This window comes from Stenella coeruleoalba (genome assembly GCF_951394435.1).
Source record: "Stenella coeruleoalba genome assembly, chromosome: 13".
Lineage (NCBI taxonomy): Eukaryota > Metazoa > Chordata > Mammalia > Artiodactyla > Delphinidae > Stenella > Stenella coeruleoalba.
In genome coordinates this window covers 34702459-34724727 of record NC_137159.1, presented here as the reverse complement: position 1 = coordinate 34724727, position 22269 = coordinate 34702459, and the positions used below count along the sequence as shown (strand labels likewise).

The 22269-nt window shown below is 43.8% G+C and overlaps 1 protein-coding gene across 16 annotated transcripts in view; it reads left to right on the top strand.

Moving 5' to 3' along the window:
* Positions 1–22269, top strand: part of MEIS1 (Meis homeobox 1) — a 964979-nt gene that overhangs the window by 515861 nt on the left and 426849 nt on the right. For all 16 annotated transcript variants that reach the window (XM_079941540.1, XM_079941543.1, XM_079941545.1 and 13 more), the window contains one exon: positions 10332–10437. The gene's annotated coding sequence lies outside the window, so the exon portion shown is untranslated. The remainder of the gene's footprint in view (positions 1–10331; positions 10438–22269) is intronic.

The window sequence follows — 22269 nt, the reverse complement described above, 5'->3', positions numbered from 1 at the left end:
GGGGTGGAGTGGAGTGGGGGGCGTAGGGAGAGGATAGGTAAAGAGTATGGAGTTGCTTTTTCAAGTGATGAAAATGTTCTAAAGTTGACTGTGATGGCTGCATATATCTGTGAACATACCAAAAGACATTATTTATACACTTTATATTGGTGAATTTATGATATGTCATTTACATTTTAATAAAATTCTCCCCCCTTTTCCCTAGCCTCTAGCCTTATGTCTTTCTAATAAGAACATTAATAATAATTTACGATTCTAATTCATGGTCCATATTCATATTTCCTCAATTGTCAGTAAAATATCTTTCATAGTATTTTTTAAAACTGAGGTCCAATCAAGGTTCACAAATTATACTTGATTATTATCTTTTGAGACTCTTAATCTAAAACAATGCTCTATCCTTTATTGTTTTTTGTAATATTTACCCTTTTTGAATAATGCAGGCCATCTGTTAATAAGAAATCATCCATTGACTTTCTAATGTAAACTATTTTTATCTCCATAGAGTCTGGGTTTTTTCCAAATTGGTTATTTGAAATGCTCTTTTTTTTTCTTCTGTTCCATTTTTTAACTTATTTAAATATTTTATACACAGTTATTTTATGTTCTCTATTTAGGAATTCCATCACCTGAAGTTCTTGGAAGTCTAAAGGTTTGTTTCCTGTGGCTCTTATAATAGCTTGGTTCCTTATGAATTTAGTAATTTTCAACAAAAATTTCACTATTTCACTGAAGCAGGATCACGAGGGACCTGGATAGCAGGTACATTCCTCGAAGACAATTTCTATTTCCTTTTACCAATATCCAAGGGCCATTTTAATTTCTCATTGAGGTTTCCTTACCATCCAAGATAGAATAAATTTGAACCCCAGACTATTCTTTTCTCCAAATGGAATTGCAATTGAGAGATACAAATTTCCACTACGACTGCTTTTTCTAACCCTTTTTTCCTAGCCTTTCACTGAGGAGTGCGGCCCTCATCATCATCATCTCCCCATCCTGTGTTTGGCTAGTCTAGTCTCCATGTGATCATTAATCCCCAAAACTCTATAGACTCCTAATAACATTGCCCCAGGGCAGACCCAGCTTCCCCATTAACTCACCACTCTGGTTTCAGTTCACTAAGCAGCTTTCTGCCCATGTGGGTCTACCTTACTTTCATGCAGTTTCAGCTGTGCATTGAAAAATATCTGGTAATTGATTCAGCACTAGAGGTTCTGCAGCAGGAGGATTTTCAGAGTAGCTTATCTGCCACACTGCTGGAAGCAAAATTCCCTACCCAGCTCTGTGACCTCATCTCCCCCCATTGGTCTTCTTTCTTTAACTCATCGTATAAAGCTCACAGCTGTCTCAGAGCCTTTTCACCCCATATTTGTTTTCCTTAAAAGGCTCCTTCCTCTGTTCTTCACATGGCTGCATTTTATCAGCATTCAGGTCTCAGCCCAAATGTCCCATCAGATTCTTCCCTGATCACTCTCAGTTACTCTCTCTCACTTTAGCTTAATATGTCTTCTATGTAGAACTTTCCAGAATGTAAAATTAGTTTATTGATTGATTTATGTTTTATTCTCTAGAATATAAACTGTTTAAGGGCAGGGAAGCCTGATCTGGAAAAGTGGAAACACATGGACACTCCAAAAATAAATATTTGTTGACTGGTTTGGTGATATCCCTGTTCTTTATCTTCTGCTGAGATACCTCTGTTATCTTTTAGGCTGGAAACTAGGGCCATTTTCAGAGTTAAAATAGCCAGCTTACTGTAGGACGGTCACCATGGAAGTGTCATCCTGTGTATTCTAACAGGCAAATACTCAACTTCTGTGTGTGTGTGTATTTGTATAAATGTGTTGTAAGTATAGAAAACATGTGTTTTCAGGGATGTGGTAGAGTGATCTCTTCTTTAATTCATAATTCAATCCCATCAGTTTTTAAGAGCTCTATAGCTGCGCCTACAAGGGAATCTCCAAATTTCTCCCAATGCTGAAAACACTGGAAAGGGTCTTTCTGGTGGTAGGCAAGTGATTGACTCACTTACAGAAGTTTCTTTCAAATTCATTAGTTTGATTTTTGACTCTGATTGAATTAATGATTATCCTTTTACTGAAAATGCTAAATATTGTTGTAGGTGTAACATGTCACCAGTGATGTTGACGATCAAATGACTAGGACCCAAGAATGTTGAGCCAGGATAGATGTGTGAGTCATGTGCTATACAGAGGTAATATTAAAAATATTTACCAACCATCATTGCGTGGATGCTGGCCGTAGCACTGGAGCAGGAAGTCTCCTGCTGTGCCAGGTGAGGTTGGTGAGAGAAGGTATTGTAGGTTTTCATATTTATTCTTAAACTATGGAAACTAGTAAACTATAATTGTTTGCCAACTGTTCTTAAACTTTTTCAAACAATGCTCTTAGTCTCTTTCCCATATATTATTATTGGTTTCATCAATGTATGATATGAATTTTAGAGAGCGTAGCTATTTAAAGCTCTTTCTCAGAAGACTGACTGCTTTTGAAAACCTTTTAAAACTGACTGGCCGTGGAGAATGATCTCTGCAGAGAATCTCCCCTGTATTAAGTGAGCAACCATAATCTCCTTTCTGTTTCCCCATATGGGTGAACAACATAAGCATAGTTAATCCAGAAACCTCTATTTAGCCATGAAGTTTAGTTTAGCCTTCTGCTTCTTCAAGTCTTTTACCAGAACTGTACATAAATTCATGTGAGGGTCATCGTCTTCCTTTCTTCTGACCCCCTGAGATGGGTGTTGCTGTGACACAGTGGAAAGAGCCTGACTTTTAGAGCCCACAGACTTTTGGAGAAGAAAAAAGAGCCAGGTCCTAACGAGTACCTGTAATATACAGTAGTTGCTCAGAAATGTTTGTTGAACCTGAGGTAGGGGAAGGTCAGCTGAGAGGAAATGAAAGAAGCAAGACGCTCTTAATAATTCACAACCTGGATAGTGACACTCAGTACTCTGTCCACGAATTCCCTGTCTTTTGATGGAACCCAAGGACATAGTAGGCTTGCTCTTGACTGTGCATATCTAATCTAGATATAAGGTCTCGACACCTTTCTTGGGGTCTTCCCCAAACACTTTTGGGATTCCAATTATAGTTTTTCCAAAAATTTGGCCAACATGGGGGAATCATTTAACAACTATATCCAGGGGAAATAGAAATAGCTTTCTTATAATTTAACTAGACCTCAGTTTAAAAAGTAACTTTTTAATTTCATCAAATGCAGACTGTGTCATAGAAAAAGGAGATAGGGATAAGTTTGACATTTTACAGCAGGGAAGAAACAACAGAATACTGCATTTGTGTTAAGAGGAACAGCAGTTGAAGTTTGGGGGCGGTGTTGTGCTAAGAGAAGGGCAGGGAAAGAAAATTGTTTTACAAATGAGATTTCTTTAGCTTCCAGAAATAGAGAAAGTAGTTTACATACTCCTGCACATCTGTGTAGACTTGCAAAATGTGCTTTGGTAATTCTCAGGTTGTACTGTTTACGCTATTGGTATGCAGAAAACCAGTGCTGTTTTAGTATTTATGATGTCAACAAACTCCTCCTGTCCCAGCCTCTGCTTATAATGGTGGATAGGGACAAGTAGTAGAATTTCAAAGATCATGGAGTTGAGAGTCAGAAGGGATGCTGGATATCAACTCCTATTCTTTAGGGGAAAAAAGATCACTTTTCTAGCTTCAGTCAAAAATGCTTTTATTTTCTAGACAAAGTCAGTAGGATGGTCACAAACCATAGTGAAGGAAAAACTGCCCTGTTGGAAACTACAGAATTCTGTATCAACTGCTGGGCTTAGATATTCAGATCCAAATATGCCACCCAGTTAGCATAAGTATGTTCCACAGAAGAAAAGAAGCTCCTCCCAGACGGATTGTCCCTTCTAGATTTTTTCCCAAGTTGTGGTTCTGTTTGTTATTGTTGCTTTTTTCAAAGGCTTCAAATACTGCAGCAATTTCAAGTTCTTACCAGTCCTCCCCCGACCCGCCACTGTAAGATGTGTTGATTGCATTCCCATTTCAATTACTTGTACACATTCTTCTGTTCTTAGCTCTTGCTTAGTGGATGGCTCCATGTCTTTCCTTACAGATCATAAAAATCCTTTCCCTTGTCCCAGGATTTCTGTGACAGCAAAGCCTGACTGCTGCTGTGCATCCTATAGCCCTTTCTGGAGGTGAGGACTCCTTCCATGGTCCCTCCTGGCTCCCCATCTCCATGAGCATCCCACCACCTGAACAGCCAGCCAACTCTCTAAATGTGGGATGAAGCATCAGCAAAGCTGTCCCTGTCTCAAATATTCTCTGAGTTTTTCTGTGGTTTCTTAGGTATAGCTAGAGCTCTGATTTCTTTTGAAAATAACTTTTCTTTTTAAATTTTTTAAAAATTTATTTTTATTGGGGTATAGTTGTTCGACAATGTTGTATTAGTTTCTACTGTACAGCAAAGTGAAGTAGAGTTCCCTGTGCTATACAACAGGTTCTCATTAGTTATCTATTTTATACATATTAGTGTATATATGTCAATCCCAATCTCCTAATTCATCCCACTCCCCCCTTTCCCCCCTTGGTGTCCATACGTTTGTTCTCTACGTCTGTGTCTCTATTTCTGCCTTGCAACTAGGTTCATCTGTACCATTTTCCTAGAGTCCACATATATGTGTTAATATACGATGTTTGTTTTTCTCTTTTTGACTTACTTCACTCTCTATGACAGACTCTGGGTCCATCCACGTCTCTATAAATGACCCCATTTCATTCCTTTTTATGGCTGAGTAATATTCCACTGTATAATGTACCACATCTTCTTTATCCATTCGTCTGTCAATGGGCATTTAGGTTGCTTCCATGTCCTGGCTATTGTAAATAGTGCCGCAGTGAACACTGGGGTGCATGTGTCTTTTTGAGTTACAGTTTTCTCTGGGTATATGCCTCGTAGTGGGGGAAATAACTTTTCTTAAAAAGTAAAATATACTGAAGCACTTAATGCGTTTACCAGTTATTTCACTTTTGATCCAACAATTGTCTATAACAATATAACGAGCCCATATTGCCTATCATAAAGAAGTGCCTGTGCAGTGAAAGGCTGTCTTTGGGAGTAAATAAAGAGCTAAGGATCCCGAGCTCTGTGACCACACATGCTTGGCTCACCACTCCGCAGCTCCAGGCTGCGGACCAGGCAGTGGGGGACTAGTGTGCGGTGTCTTGTGCTTGGCTGGAATTCTTGTTTGCATGTGTTTGAGGGGTACACATCTCTGCAGAACACTTGTCCAATCCTGATTCCCTTTTCCTCCGTGGTTCCCCCTTTAGTACTTGATCTGGAATCTTAAAATGAATGAGAAAAGTAGCAAAGCAAGTGGGTATTTCTTTTTCATTTTCTTCTTTCCACTTCACTTTCTTGCTTTCTACGCCCTTTGTCTTCACCTTCTTTTATGTCTCCAGCTTCCCCCTCTGTTCAAAATGGAAAACTCTGTGGTCCAGTTAGAGCCCATCCCAGGAGGGCTGAGAGGGAGGCAGGCTTTCAGGGTCGTGTGCTGACCTCACATCCCCATAGGGCTCAAACTCAGACGTTATCTCTAAACGAGATCCTCAGAGAGACATGCAGGGATTGAAAGAAGTCACGACTGAACCATCCTGCCTGGAGTTTGCTATACCTTAATTTTTTTAAATCCCTGATTATCTTGCAAAGAGCACAATTTAATTTGTTAAATACAAACCTATAAGATACATGAAATTTTTGTAAACTTATTGCTTTATTTAATGTATTCCAAGCCTCTCCTCCCCCCGCCCCCCAAAAAAAGACAGGAAGGGAGGAAGGGAGGAGAGAAGGAAGAAGTGGGCATGGATGAGTCCTCTCTCCACTCTGAGAGGCCCTGGCTGTGGAAGTGAAGGGCGGCCTGACCCAGTGGTCCTCCTGGCTCTACCACCCACCAGCCTGGGACCTGGAAAACCTCCTTCTCTGAGCCTTACCATGCTCAGATCTGGATTGAGGTGATAGATCAGAAGTCTTTCATGGTCTCCTCCAGAGGCGGCAACTTGCCATGATTCTGACGGCCTCTTTGTAGACGTAATGGGTTTAAAGTTAGGGCTTCACACTCCAGATTTTCACAGAAAAGGAAAAAAGGATCTGATTATTTTTTCTCTGCTTTGCCCCAGAGATGCTAAGAAAGAAAGCATTTGTCAAACATCACTTGGAGCGGCCAGGTTTAGGGGCATGGCTAAGTTAGTCTACCAGGAGCAAAGCCAAACACAGGATGCAGGACTTAGCTAAATTCTCTGACAGAGGCCTGGGAGACAAGGTCTTTTGAGAAGCACTGACTGTGTCAGGAATTGAAATGAGCTGGAGAGGCTGGCGAAAGCAGGGTCTCTCATGACAAATGCAGCTGTGACCAGCAGGGGCTTTGCCTACAGGAAGAATACAGGAGGAGGTCCTTGGAGAGGCATCCATCATATGCACAAATACCTCCTTAAAAGCTACCTTTAAATAATGGCAAATGCATGTTAATGCGTATTGACAATGGAAGCCCGGAATAGGCCTCCTACTGGATAGTACGTGGAGTAATAGCTGAGCCTCGGTGTCTGTTGAGAGGCCAGATGTCTGTAGGGACCGAAGCTGACTATGAAATCCCAGGCTGCTTCTCACTTTGTCCATCACAGCTATTCTGACAGTGAATAATTTGCCATTCCTCCTTCGAGGTTTTCCAGTTCTCCACCCTTTATACATTCAACCAGTAGTGGTTTCAACATCCTGATGAGCCCTCGCCATCAGTGTGCGTTAGATGGCGCACCCTGGGATCCAGGCTGTGGGAGGTGAGCACATTGAGGGATGGGATGTAGCAGCAGCTGGGTTAGCACCATCTGAAAGGCAAACTTTGTGCAGCATATTCCAGTAGAGTTTATACTGGTGTTCTCTCAAGTTCGGTTGTCCATCCAGAAATTTGAAAGTCAGGACAAAATGTTGGTACAATGAGAAGACGAACACCTGAGCAGGAATGACCAATACAGCCTTTGTATCACTGTGATCACACAAAGGAGAGGCCCCGCCTGCTGAAAAGCAGGAACCGAACCAGCAGATACTCTGCGTTCCCTTTAAGGATGATGATTTAAGCATCTAGCCCTATTCATTAGGCCAGCCAGTGCAGACAGAAGGAAAAATGCAATTTTACCTGTTTCATTTATCTAGGGCTTACTGTGCACCAGTCACTTCACCCCATTTTTTCCCTTTATCCCCCCAGATAACTCTCTAAGGTATATATACTGTTTCTCTATCTGGCAGTTCCGAATACGGAAGTTTTCTCCCACAGCTAGTCAGGGGCAGGACCATCATATACAACTACCCCAACCTTGAATTCTCGCATTCATGTAGAGAAAAAAAGATGGAAATAAGAGCAGAGGACGAGATCATCAGAGTTCAGGCTTATAGTGGTGGACCCACTTGAAATTCCAGCTGTAGGATATCTGAGAAGGAAAGAAAATGGCTCGTTGGTCACTTGTGCTTGTGATTTACTTCTCCAGGGAGTCTGTTTCCAGAAGGGTGCAGATCAGGCCATCAGCCTCCCTGAGTGGCACAGGTGGCCTCTAAAGTCACCCATCGGATTAACTGTCCCTGCTGGCCCTTCAGTGACGTAACAGCGTCAGGCATCAGAAAAGCACGTGGCCACCATCCACCTAGATTCAGTCCACATGGAAGGAGAGGCTTTGAGTGGATGATGAGAAGGACTTCTTGAGCAGCGGGCTGGTCTGGGTAGCCAACGGAGAATGTAGAATCTCTCCCTTCAGGTCTTTCAGAAGGGTAAAACACCATGTGTTTGGCATGAGACTGGAGGCAAGGGGTCAGGCATGCACATTCCCTTCCAGTTCTAGAATTTGTCGTATAAAAGCCTCCCATTCCTGAAATCCCGTAGTAAAGGTTTACTCTTCCTAAACACCTCTTCAACGTGACTTTCTGTTCAAGAGCCACCAGTTGCTACACAGAACTACCTCATTCTTTGTAACATTTTGCTGGCTCCTTGCCTCAGTGTACTTTTGGCTTCACATTGATCCTAAGGTACTGGAGGGCAGGGGTCATTTCTTAACTCCTTTTATAATCATTTTTCTCCAGCGCCTACCATTCATTAATTTAACGAATATTCATTGAGTGCCAACCATGTGTCAGGCACTGGGTTTGTAAAGCAGAACAAGGTTTGGCTCCAGTCATTAGAGAGCTTACATCTAAGACACAGCAAATAAGTGGGATACACTGTGGTTAGCATTACGTTCTCATGTAGGGTTCTTACGGAGGAAAGAGAGTTCTGCATCATGCAAAGGATAGATGCTCAGTGAAATGTTTGTGGAATGAATGACATATATGCCTATGGAGTAAAACAAATAATGAAAGACATGCTCTACCAAGGATTATTGTGACAAAGTATTCATTTTGGGTAGAAGACAAAAGGCCTGCCTTAAAGACTCATATAATTTTAAGGTTAAAAAGGGCTTTATGTCATTTAATAGGAACCCCAGATTTTTACTAAGGAGAGAAACTAGACCCAGAGAGGCTGCCTTGCCTCAGTTTACCACATCATCATGGCAGAAGCTGCATTCTCTCCATCCTCACCAGCTCTTTCCTCCAGACAACGGGAAGGCAAATGCCCACAGGCTAATGCAGCATCCTTAATAACCCTAGTTATTGCCTTGATTGAGCTTTCCCTAATCAAAGCACAGCCCTCATAGAAGGGAATTTCCAAAAAGCTGCCTGAGGCTGCTGTCAACAATTCGTTTTTAGCATTTCTTTTTAAATCGCTCTAGGTCGTTGCACCTGGGTCACAGTGACAGCTGAATTAGGGGGCTGAACGGCGACATTCCGGGCACCGGGTTGGTGAGCCTCCTCTGCCATGTATATGCATGAGCTCACCATTTGCATAAAGTGAAGAAGCATGGCTGCCATTAATCACCGCATTCATCTTAATAATTAGTGGCAATAATGTTGAAGAGCGGTGGTCTCCACATCGATCTCCCAGGCACCGTGGGCTATTTCTGTTGCAGATGAATGATCAGGAGTGACACGTTGATGTCTTTGGATCACCAGTTCCTTGTGCTTTACAGCCTGGCAGCTGGTCAGGAAGCTTGGGTGATCTGTGGGGCTAATGCTGCCCCTCCAACAAGATCAGTAAAAAGGAGTGATGTGACACCTGGGAGGGGCTTGAGAAAAAGTCCCTGACTACTTTACGGGCCCCTCTGTCAGCCATATGCATAGTAAACTAGCCATAACTGCAAAGCGAGAGGCTATTTGTCATAAAGATTATGACTCTCTGGTTAAGCGCTTGAAAGGCCACCACTTGCACTCAGACCTTCTCCGTAAAAGACTGGCTTGGGGTCTGTAATTTGCCAATACTTCTGGGTCAAGAGAAAGCCGTTTCAGATGAGAAATGTAAGAGAATGTTTTAAGGCCCGTGGTACAGTGCCAGAAAGGATGGAAATGTTAATAATTTTCATGGTTTTTTTTAAAAAGCCCTATCAGATTAAAAAAACAGAAGTCACAAAGGAATCTACTTGAAGATTTGAAGAAAAATTACACAGGACTTCATTAATACAAAAGGGGAAGGCTAGAGAACAAAAGAATAAGGAAGGAGGCAGCGACGGAGAGAGGGAAGGAACTGTAATAATGTGAGAATGGGAGACTGGCGAGGAAAAACTAGGGAGGGATTAAAGCAAAGACTCCTCAACTTTTTAGATCCACGAGATCATCCTGGATCTTTCTCCTCTGTGACGAGGTGAAGACAAAGTGTGAGTGACAGAGAAATTCGGGTTTTAGATGGAGATGTTTTCAAAGTGGAACAACAATTAAATTTCTCCTGAGGTCTGGGTTAGCAGAGGACCATCAGCACAGCATTAGGGTCAATTTGGGAAATTTGATGACACGTTCTTTTTTGCGGTACGCAGGCCTCTCACTGCTATGGCCTCTCCCGTTGCGGAGCACAAGCTCCGGACGCGCAGGCTCAGCGGCCATGGCTCACGGGCCCAGCCGCTCCGCGGCATGTGGGATCTTCCCGGACCGGGGCACGAACCCATGTCCCTTGCATCGGCAGGCGGACTCCCAACCACTGCACCACCAGGGAAGCCCCGACACTTATTCTTTTGCTTTCTCAGCTTACAGTCACCAGTAAAGGTTTGAACCTACCTTTGTGAGCACTCATTCTGCCTTGTTAGAAGGTGAGGTTTGTATTATCCGTGGAAAATTGATAAAAAGCGCCTAAAGAGAGTGCAGGTGTTTCCAATGGTATTTGTTTTCTTAGAGATTTTTCAGATACAACTAACTGCCTTCCTCCCTCTCCCCAGTGACACGAAGTGAATCGTCTGCATCCCCTCCACTGCTTACTGGGTCTCTGCACTTGCACGTTCTCTGTGAGAAGGACAGCGCATTGGATCTGGTCAGCGTCTGCAAGTAAGTCATCCTGGAGAAAGAAAAGTTTTAATTTATTCAGGCAACTGGCTATTTTGTACAGAACTGGTTGACCTCAGTAATTCTTTTTCAAAGGTTTGTGGAGGGTATGTGTGTGTGTGTATGTGTGTGTGTGGTGTTACAGATAGTTTTGAATGAAAGACAACCGATTCAACTTTCAGGACAAGATACACAACTCTGAAAACTGAGTACTTTGGGAATTTTTGTTTGTTGCTACACATTCTTTTCTCCTCTGTTGTCTGGTTTTGGTATCTAGAGAGAGGCTTTGTTACAGCTCTGTGCTGGGTTTTGAAGGGAAAGAAAGTGTCCAATTGTAAAACATCTAATAAACACATATATGAATAAATACCAGGGCCGACACTTGTCCTCCTAAATGAAGTCCATAAAGATCGGGTCTCACACAATCCTTTGAACCAATTCCCGTTCCTCCCAGGAGATAGAAGATGCTGAAAAGAAATGGTCTCTTATATAGAGGTTTGAAACCAGAGAAAGATGCTGGTCTGTGGACAATAGCATTCTTCAAGAGCCCTTACTGTGTGGTAGCAGGAAGTGAAAGAAGGGGTGCTGGTAAGTGATGGTAGGATCTGGGGTCTTTGGCCCTAAGAATTACAGTATTTGAGCCAACAAAGGAAGAACACAGTGGGGGTCATTGGTCTGTCCATTCTGAGCTTGGAGTAGGTTGGCCCTCCTCAGCCAGAACGACCACCTTTCAAGGGTGTGCTTGTCTTGATCTTCTGGGTAAGCTCTGGGCATTTTGCAAGGCTAGATTTTCCCTTCATACCCTCCTGCCCAGTGTGTCTTGCTGTGCCTGGTCCCTTGGCCCTACTGCTCAGTGTCTGGAGTGTGTACCGGTGTTTTTACCTGGATTCTCTGAAATGCATTTCTGACACTGATTTGGTTACGTTATATTCTATTCTGTTATCAAACAAATTTGCTGTCAAACAAAATATCAATGTTATTGTAATGTCCTACTTGATGGATTAAATAGGGTAATTCAACTCTTATTAAACAATCAAGAAAAACACACTGGGACACGCTTTCATTCGCAGCTGCTAACGAATACAGTGTATGTGATCTGTGATTAAGAAACAAAGAAGGAACAGTTATTTTCAGATTAATTAAACAAACAAGTAGGATTTAGGGACCAGGATTTTTAAAACCTAGTACAATTCTTTGAAACATGTTTGAAAAAGGACATAATTTACTTTAACTACATGAGTGAACACTTAAGAATATAAAATCTTTCAGTGACGCAATTCTGGATTAATTGCCCAGAACTATCGCAGCGCCATAAACAAAACCGTTCCAGGGATGGACCTTTCAGAGTTTTTTTTTTTTTTCCTTGTGAGTAAATGTCCATTTAGAGAGCTTTTCTAAATTTAGAAGCAGTGTTCATCAATCATTTATAATAAGCACCGAATAACTCCGCTCCTCTGACCGCCCGAGATTCCCCCCTCTTGCAGAGACTGCTCCCCTCAGAGTGCTTGCATCGCGGGACTGGCATTCACTCCATTACCAGGGCCTGACCTTTGGGCTTCTCAGACTTTGCTCTCAAGATGCCCAGAGAAAGCAAATATTAAATCAGTAGAAATCTCTCTCTTATCTCAGCCTGCCTGGCTCTGTATTATCTTTAAACTCCACCCCCCACCCCCACCCCCATCGCTGGCTTTACATGCAGTTGGCTACATTCCGGCTCCTTCTGTCTGATGCTGTTTCCGCTAATGGCTGAAGAAATGGAACATTACACCATTTAACGTGTGTGGGTCACATTAATCACAGAAAATTCTTTTAATGTCTCAGAAGTAACTGTCATACTGGACATACTGAATCTATTTAAACTAAAGCATGCCATTTTTTATCTACAGTGATCTTTAATTCCCATAAAAGGGTCAAGAAAATGTGATTAAGTGACAGTTTTAAAATGTACTATAATATTAAATAGCTTGATTAAGTGACAACTATAAAATGTAATACAATATTAAGTATCTGGCTATGTCCCAAAAGAACTTTAAAGTATTTTTGAACGGTTTGGGAATTCACTAACCCATAATGGGTTACTAAGGAAATTTTTTTTTTTTTTTTTTGGTGGGGACATAAAAATAGTTGAACTTAAAACGCACACTAAAAACAAAACAAAGACAACAACAAAAGCTTGCAGCATTTACAGATAACATGGAGTGGCGGGGTTTTTCTTTGGAGCACCAAGACTGAGTTTTTGGCCATATTGAGTGATCGTTTTAGGATTCTCAGTTTACTGGTGCTGAACTGAAGTTGTATTGCCTATAACACAAAGAATAGAGTTAGAAGTAGTTGTGGCAGAGAGACCTCACGGCTGAATGGAAAGGCTACAGGCTAGTCAGTGACCTCTCAGGTTACCTCCAAGGAGCTGATCATCACCTCCCCCAGTACCCAGCTCCTATGGGGGCACAGTAGGAAACACCAACGTGGCTGAGCTCACGTCCTCCAGCCTGCCAGCCCTCTCCAGTAGATTAAGCCAGTGGACACTGACATATAAGATGGTATCCATACAAGGATCCTTGCTGTGTCTGGAGGCACTGTCAGGGGGCTGAGGTTGGAAGGGGACAATTTTGTGGAATGCCTAGAATAAATGGACCAGATGTTCAGGCCAAATGATTAAAGAAGTTTATGCCATTATCCAGACAATTTAGTCTGGATCATCTTGTGCCCTGATGATTTGGTCATATCTTAACCTGGGTTCCCCCTAGAAAGCAGAACTTGAGGCAAAGGTTTCTGTGCTATTATCCTGTTAGGGGGCACAACCCCAGGGAGAGCAGGGAGGTGACAGGAAAGTGAGGTAGGGAGAGGCAGGATGAGGATGATTTATCCTACTGGCTGCTACTACATCCTACTGATCGCTTGGATCTTGCAGGACTGTCCCTCTGAAAACCATCTAAAGTGCATAATTGAACAGTCCATCAGAGAGGAGAAAGGAAAGAGACTTTATCTGCCAGCTCCCATCTTTTATGGGTCAAATGTTTTCCCCACTGATCAATCGCAGTTGCATTTGGGTGGGTGCCTGGTGGGCTTTTGAGACATCCTGCATCTCTGTGGCAACAGGGAATCCCCAGGGCTCGAGATGGGGCAGGTCAGGTGGAGCCTGTGTGATGTCAGTCAGAGCTCACGCAGAGCTGGATGCTACGGTGGCATCGGGAACAAGGAGACTCTGAGGGGATCTTAAGTGGCACATAAGAGGGTCTCGATCCAGGTCAGATAGGGGTACTCTGTAGGCAGTCAGATTCACCAGAACATTTCCATGTGCCCCTGCTGAGAGGACCTCAGTTGAATTTCAAAGTGTTTTCCTGGCTTGTGTCTGAAGCATAAGCTCTCCTCTCCCCAGGGAGATTCTGGGCTGGGGACTATGGATAAGTACACTCTGCTCCCCTAAAAATTATAAAGTAGACAGTAAGTCTTGGTGATGCTTAGCAAGTGGCTGTGCCTAGAATTGTGCCTTGAGAGGCACATGCCCCTTAAGAGCCTCCCAGTGTCCCGGAGGGAAAAAGGTGGATTCTGACTTTTAAAGACAATCTTCAAGAGAAAGATGGAACGCCCTGCTAGATACCACTTCGGGTCCCCAGTGACAGAGACAAATGGCCATGACACATTTATGTAGGCTCACTCACTGTTTCTCGGTGAGAAAGAAGCTTCGTTTGGAAGATTTGCTCATCTGTCTAATAAATCAGCGAGGAAAGTTTCCCCGATATTTACTTGGGACTTTCTTTCCTGTCTTCATTCCATTCCTCCAGTTGCTCACCCTCGTACCAGGCTACATAAATCTCTTCTCTCCCTCCTGCCCCTTTGTCACCCATTAGCCTGCTCCCCCTCTGTCATTGTTTCCCCAGACCATAGATGTAACTCTTCTAATCTTCCCTGATAAATCAGGCTCTCGGAATCACTCCTTGTTGCTCCCGCAACCTCCCTGGAGCTGGGAGAGAGGGTTCGGAGTACCTGGTGCGGACATTTCTTTTATAATGGGCCCTGAAAGGTTGTCAGCTGCAGATAATTAGGATCTCACTTCCCGCCATCGAGCTGCATATATCTTCCGTGCAAAGAACCCCCATCACCTTCAAAAGAATTAACACATGCAGAGGAGATATATGAGGGGTCTGGGTGACCGGAGGATGGGGCCAGCTCTTCTGAAGGCCAAAACGACTTCATGTTTCCTGTGAGAGAGAAGCACTTTCTCTCAGGAGCAGACCCTGACCCTCCTCACACGATTTTATGGTCAAGATCTCATGCCGTGAGTCTGGGTTGTGCAACAGAGAGTAGTGAGAAGAATATCTTTTAAAGTAAATTATTTTATAATAACACTCTGCCTTTAGGCTGTGCCCTAATTCTCTCTCCCTGTTGAGCCAAAACTTACTCTTGCGATGGAATCTCAAGTATAGTTTGTCTGTGGTTTTTATGCTCTAACTCTGATAACTGGCCCAAATCACTGTTAGACATACCCTTCAGTTTTCTTTAACGGTTGCTGAGAAACGTCAGGGATGTAGCTTCAGGAGAACGGGGTGGGCTGTCAAATGGATGTGACATCAGAACACAGCATTGGCCCCAGATGCAGCCTGGCACCGAGGAAATTCTTCCCGAGCAAATGATCCTTGTGACCTCAGGGGCTACCAAGTTTGGGGGTGGGGATGATCTTCAGAGGGAAGGGAGCAATCAAGTGGGATGGGTCTGAGACTCTCCCCACACTTCTATCAGAGCAGATTTATTTGATTTTATTTATTTTTGCGGTACGCGGGCCTCTCACTGCTGTGGCCTCTCCCATTGCGGAGCACAGGCTCCGGACGCGCAGGCTCAGCGGCCATGGCTCACGGGCCCCGCCATTCCGCGGCATGTGGGATCCTCCCCAACCAGGGCACGAACCCGTGTCCCCTGCATTGGCAGGCGGACTCTCAACCACTGCGCCACCGGGGAAGCCCCAGATTTATTTTTAATCATGCTCTGTATTCATATTCCATGTAAGATGTTATATTTTAAAAGAGGGGAAAATAAGTTTGAAAACTTTGGATTCCATCACCTTGTACATGACTGAAGAAGCTCAGAGGTGTGACAGTCACATGGCTTTTTGGTGCTGAGCCAAAGTTAGGATACAGGACCCCAAATCCCTGTTTATTTCATCTTTTTTCTACCACTGTGTTGCATCACAATCTTCATAATAATGTTCTTGAGTCTTGTATTGGGATCATTAGGAAATAGGCCTGTATACTCCCAGGGACTAACATTGATGATGAAGTGCCGTCCGTCGACTGAGATGCTCCCACTGACCTGTGCACTTAGAATGATTTTTCTGGTGGTGGGGACAGATGTGCCCTGAGTCACCGTCACAGTCATCATCATCTGAGAGATGATTGATGAGTCTCAGGGGTGTGATCTTTGACCATGGACCTCAGCAAAGGGAACTGATGTCTTGAGGGAGAGAGCATAGCATGAAAGCACGGCTTGGCCTTGGCCCCATCAGAGTCACTGCTGGGGCTAAGCATGGATTTCAGAGCTAGATTGGATCCCGGCCATGTCCCTCGCCCCCCCCCCCAGCCCAACCCACTCCTTTTAGAGCTGAGGATATCGAGGCCTGGAAAGGTCAAGTGGTTTTCTCACACAGAAGAAGAAGGATTTCCGGGCTGGTGGGCAGCAGGCATTGATTTTTGTTTCTTGGCTGGATAGAGCTCAGTTTGTCCATTTTCCTTCTTCCCTTTCCATCAGGACCAGTCCAAGACAGTGATGTGGGTAGAAGTGTCTGCTCTGCAGACTAGAACTCCCCATGGGCCAGCTGTTACAGGGTCTATATAGGAGAGAAAAGGGGGCGTGCAGGAAGTTATCAGGTCTGCTTGCTTCTCGCCCCAATCCGTGTCCTTCCCCTGGGTCTCATCTCAAATAAAGATGGTGTTTTGGACTCATTATGCTAACTTATTTTTCTTATTTCATTTAATTCAAGAACTTGGGTGAAGAAGACGGGTGTTACTTAATTTGTGCCCTCACACCCCAAGGCTCAACATTCTACTTAAGCTTCTATTACCAGCCATCCGTTGGCTGGCACCTTTGTGGATCTAAACTAACTTCCCTGTGGAGTATGGAGCCAGCTGGAATTGTTCTTAATAAGAAGCCCAGTGGTTGGCATCCTTCGCTGAAATGGGTGAAGACCAAAGTCATAGCGGGTTTTGACTGAGATTCCTTCTCTGAGCAGGGTTTTTAAAAAAACATCTCTTAAGAATAAAACGAAACAAATGGGAGACCTTGTTCCCACCAGGACTTAAAATACCAACATATGTATCAAAGAATCTATTCAATTTGATAAGTCAGTTCAAAGTGACCAGGAAATAACCACAAGAAGCCAGGCCTGGAAACCAGCACTTGGTGTTTGGAGAATGTTAAATACCATCTGTACATGGGTTGTGCTCCCAAATCCTCAAGTCCTGCAATATTTCTCCTCCCCTTCTGTTTTTTCTTTCTTGTCAGACGCTTATTTATTTTTAGAGATTCAGAGTGCTTTCTCTGATTAGGTCAAGGTGTCACATGAAAAAACAAAACTGGAGTCCACCTACCAAGAAAGCATCTTGGCCACAGAGAGGATGGACAAGGCAGGGCAGCTCTGGAGGGCAGGAGGAGAGGGGTCAATTTATTAGGTCAGAGGTATCTCTGTGAAAGCCACGCTGCTGCGGAAAGAAAGCCACTTCTTATTCTTGAGAAAGGCAATGATTTTAAAGAAGTGTCCTCTTCTGGAAGGATACTAATATTACCTGACTCACTGGGTTGATGTCAGGGTAACATGAGGTAATTATGGTTAACCCTTCCTGAATAGGAAAATGCTGTAACAATATAACATAGGATGAAGAGAGGCTGCTCAAAACCCTGAAAACACCACAGCATCCTGAGAAAGTGGATAACGGATACTGGCATGTTGTATGATATTCTGTGCACTGATTTGCCAGAGGTCTCTGGGTCTGCTTTCCTCTTTGTAACTCCATAGAAAACACAGAGCAGGGATACAGCTCCTCTGAGGGTGGACACCAAATCTGAGTGGCTCTGGGATCTAAAAAAAGTAAACTCACTAAGATCCAACAATGTATCTGTGATTCACTGCCTAGCACCCAGCCTTCCACCATCCTCAGAGGAGCACCTCCCAAGGCCCCTTGAAGATGGGAAGGGCTCCCCATAAGTGTGAATGGCTGGAAGGGGGCCAGCACCCACAGCTCTGAGGTTTCTGCCCAGCCACGGAAAAAACTAGAGAAGCAGCTGAGTGATGGTGGAATGGATGGAGAGGATCTCACTTGACTTGATACCCACATCAGATCAGAGCAGGGGGGACTTTAGTTTTTTGCTTAGAGACTAGCTTGGTGTTGCTTAGAATTGAATTAAAATCTTATTAACATTTAATAAAGATAGGCCATCTCCCAGAATTCAGATGTTCACTCAACAGATATTTATTGAGCACCTGGTATGCATTGATCTCTAGATGGCAGCTGGGAAGGAGGACAGGAGCCCCCATGGGCATTTCCTAGTAGGATGACAAGAAGGCTGGCACTGTCTGAAACCAGGGTATAATTTGCCTCTCCCACAATCCCTGCAGGGTGCTGTTCTGTGCTTCTCCTTAAGTAGCAGAGTCTGGATGGCTTGATTCTAACGAGGCCGGAAAGATATTTTTCTTTTTTCCCTGTCATCCCATGTGTTCTTTATGCTCTTTGTTTTTTTAAATCAAAGAAAACCGTTTACTTTCCAGTGCCATTTTAACTTGTTACTAGCGAGCCTCTGGCCTGGGTGTTTTCCATTAGCATGAAAATTCAGGAGGCTACAGAAGGAAATACCTACAACTGAGCGGTGAGAGAGCCACTTCATTCCCTCGCCAGACAATGTGTCTTGCATTTCTCTAGTGTAAATAAAATGACGATTCAAAGAATGTTCCCCATTAATGAGTATCTGATTTAGAATAAAATAAAATCCATGCTGGGAAGTTGATGAGCTTGATTTTGCTCAATTGCTTCTAGCAGGCAACTCATATTTATGGGTCCTTTCCCTTGGACAATTGTCACCAGTCATCTACAGTTCTTTCCTCGGAGTGGAAAGGGAGAGGGCTTGCAGGTTGATTTTAGTTCCCTGTAACTGGAGGTGACATCTGAAAGCGCAAAGCTATTGAAAAGGTAGGTGATTATTAAAATGTACTGTGTTTCTGTCTTCCTGATTATGACCTCCTGGTCTTGCAGTTTGCTGCCAAGCATGTGCCAAAAGCTGGAGCACAGGTGGTGATGCATCTTCCCAGCTCAGGGAGGGTTTTAGACCATTTTAACCACCTATTTGTTCACACTTCCTTATTGTTTTCCACAGTAGACACACTGAAATGTTAAGATACAGGGAGGGAGAGGTGGAAAGTTATCTATGGTCCCTTTAATGAAGAAGGAGGAAGGAATGAGGAAGAGAAAGAAAGAGAGAAAGGGAGGGAGGAACGGAGGGAGAGAGAAAATAGCACATCATTAATCAGAAATAACACTTAAAAACAATTGCTGTGGAAGGGTATTTCCCAGAAAAGCAATAGAGTCCATTCTGAGCACATACTCCACTTGCATTAAGCACACATTAAAATTAGTGGCAATTTGCTTCTGCACATTCTCTATTGGCTCCTAGTTAGGCTGCAGCTTGCCACTCCAGTGTGCTTGTTCAGATGGAAATGACCGCATGTATTACGGAGAGTAGGAATCATGGTCAAGTGAGAAAACCGTTTTACTGGAGATAAATGATGGGTGTCCTACACAGAGGATGGGGACCCACCACCACCAGGACACCGAACACGGTGCCTTCTCAAAGAGCTGATGAAAACGACAGTTAATTTTCCTGTCTAGGTTGATGGAATTAGGCAAGTGGGGGGCAGTTTAAAGAGCAGGAGCTCTGTAGCTTTTTCGCTGTGTGAAGTTTCTTTGTGGAAGCTTCTGTTTGCCCATCTGTAAAGTGAGACTAATACCTATGTCAAAGGAATAAATAAGATAGGTAAGTTAGATAAGTTCCTAAGCATGTCCAATAATTCCTGGCACACTGTGCATGCCAGGTGTAGAAAAGTGGTACTGTTAGTTATCAGGTTCACCCCAAGGGATAGTTTTAAAACTCTGCCCTTTGGTATTTCATCAACAGACAATTCAGAAATTTAAATTAGGGCAGACTCCAAAAGGGAACATATTCTGCTACGTGTAGGCTGTGTCTAGGAGGGACTAAACAAAAGAATTCATATCCCAAGCCTCCTGCCTTTATGGCTGTTTTCTATTCTTACGGGCCGTTCATTTGATGATTGATTTATGTTCATAAATCCCAGACCCAGCACCCCTTCCTAAACCCCCTGCAAAGCCGTATCGAATTAGAAGCTACCAAGTCGTTCTCCCTTCTTCTCAATTGGGCAAGGTGTACACAGAGCTAGACCTTTCATTTAAATCCAGATAGAGACTAGGTCTAGATGACTACAGACTTAAAGAACCCACATTGATCCCTCTTGGTTTCAGATCAGATGTCCTCAGATACCAAGGACATGATCTGGTCCCTTAGGAGGCTCTTCTGCAGATCTGGGTGGGGATGGTAGGGTCCTCTCAAGTCTCCCATGCATCCCTCTGATTGGCTCAGCCCTCCCCTGCTATACACTGACTGCCACAGGCTGGGTCGGAAATCCCAGGCAAAGAGCATCAACACAGGATCCAGGAGGGAACTAACATACAACAAAAGCCACCCCCTCCATGAAATTGGATCCATCTCTGCCCCCATGGGGCTAAGTGGCAGTTGAACGTGCTTATAAATGACATAAATCACTTGCAGGACCTCAAGAAACAATTAACTCAGATTGAAAATAGCTGCTAAGGTTTCACCTCCTTGTGTGTTTATGTCCCTTCACTTCAGCTTTTAGTTTTGAAAAAGGGAGGGTTAAAATTGTTTTGAGGGCCAAATTGCAAGGAAGCGCTAGTCTTTAGCTGTGGCATCTGTTTCACATTCCATGCAATTTGAAGACTCACAGGTTTGCCTTCTTAAAATAATTATATAATTATTAAAAAACAAAACAAAACAGAAGCTAACTGATTCTTCTCAGACATCAAGCTGGCACTGTAGAGTGGGTCAAATGGTTTCAGTGCAGAGAAGGGAATAGACAGATGATGGACAACAGATAGAAGATGGATAGATAGGTAGATAGATAGATGGATGAAAACCTCAAAGGAATCTTCTGGAAGGAAACCAGGCTAGCAACAAAGACGACTTCCCATGTCTCTTTAGATCCACCCACAGTCCTGCATCTCCTTCACTTTACATTGGATGAGGCATTAATCACTCAGCCATTGTGAAGCACAGGAGGAGCTCGGGAAAATGTTGAGAACTAGAGAGTGTCTCATTTCATAAAGAACTATGCCAAAAGCCATTAACTTCCTTTTTTTTTGAAAGAGTAATTTGTTTTTTATTATAAAAACAATATAAATTCAGGAAAATTTGGAAAATACAAGAAATACTTTAAAACATTAAAGTCATCTCTAGCTCTACTCCCTGATACTTTGATGCATTTCTTTCCAACCAGAAGGACATACACAACTGTGGCAGGGAGGGAGCAGGAAGTGGGTCAAAACTTTTTTTTTTTTTTTTTTTTTTTTGCGGTTCGCGGGCCTCTCACTGCTGCGGCATCTCCTGCTGCGGAGCACAGGCTCCGGACGCGCAGCCTCAGCGGCCATGGCTCACGGGCCCAGCCGCTCCGTGGCATGTGGGATCCTCCCGGACTGGGGCACGAACCCGTGTCCCCTGCATCGGTGGGCGGACTCTCAACCACTGCGCCACCAGGGAAGCCCCTGGGTCAAAACTTTTGGAGGACTGGGTGAGGCTCGGGATCTGGAGGCCTTGCTTCCTGGTCCAGCGGCTGAGACTTCTCAAGGCTGGAGCCCCAGGGGCTCTCTGCTTTGTCCATTTCTTCATCCAGAGGAGGACACTTAGACCACATTCCTCCCATAGTCCCTCTCCTTACATTCTGAAAGTCTTTATAAGCAGATGCAATTGCTCCAGAGGTAGGGGAAGGTAAATCTAGTATCTCATCTGTTTTGTTTCTTTGTTTTCCTCTTTTGGAACCCTGCAGGATCCTCTCTTTTTACACACTTTACTCTCTATTTGGCATCACTTAAAAGACCCTCTCTTAAAATGAGAGGAATGCTTTGGTAGAAAAAGCACAGAACTGGAGAATGGGGGTCCTGGTTTCCCCTTGCCCTGCACTTAGCTGTGTGATCTTGGGTAACTTTCTTCATCTCTCCATGGGGGTGGGGATAGAAGCTAGGTCATTGGTTCTTATATGGGGACAGGAGGACAGAAGCATGTCTTAGTCACCTAGGGAGCTTTTTCAGATTACCAAGAGAACAAGATCTGTAAATGTTTGCTTGAGTCAATCCCTTTGTGATTCACTGGGAGTGGGGACAGGACGGAGTGGAGGTGGGGGGAGGCAGCAGCAGGTAGGGACATGGCCACGGGGGCTGGGAGACCACAAACTTCAGGGGAGGATGCTCTTACTTCTGTTTCTGTTGAACAACCATGTCGCCCAGACAACCCCCAGCACCAGCCATCTGAGAGATTCCTGGGGGGAGAGAACTGCTGCTGTGAATTGAGGAGACGGGAAGAACCCAGCTCAGATCCCACATTCTCTTGCTGTGCAATGTCTTGCGTAGAGACACTGACCACAAGGGAAGGAACCCAGTCTTTATCTCTGTCCTCTGGCTTTTGTATCCATCAAGACAAACTATTTTTTGACTCCAGTTTTGAACTTTCTAGACAGAAAGGAAAGGGTATCTCTGGAATTATCTTAGT